Consider the following 332-nt stretch of genomic DNA (forward strand, 5'->3'; position numbering starts at 1 on the left):
GAGATGTTATTAAGGAGGATTTGTGTATAGGATAAATTAAAAAAGCCTAAGCAAGTGACAAAGGTCTGTATAGGTTTGTTATGATTTATAAACGATGGAACAGGGATAATATACAATCTTAAGGTCATAACTCAGTCAACTAGTTTAAGGATGTCTAATAAATGTTTATTTAAGAATATTGCCCAAGCTTTATCTGCGTAACAATGACTACTGAAAGATGTCTTTTATGTTTCTCTGTATTATGCAAATGTTACTTTTGGCACCTCTTTTACCCATAACAAGAATGATTTGCCTCAAGAAAAACTAGGTCTACCCCTTGAACCAGGGGTATG

The sequence above is a fragment of the Nannospalax galili genome, unplaced genomic scaffold, assembly GCF_000622305.1.
Source record: "Nannospalax galili isolate Female #2095 unplaced genomic scaffold, S.galili_v1.0 scaffold875, whole genome shotgun sequence".
Lineage (NCBI taxonomy): Eukaryota > Metazoa > Chordata > Mammalia > Rodentia > Spalacidae > Nannospalax > Nannospalax galili.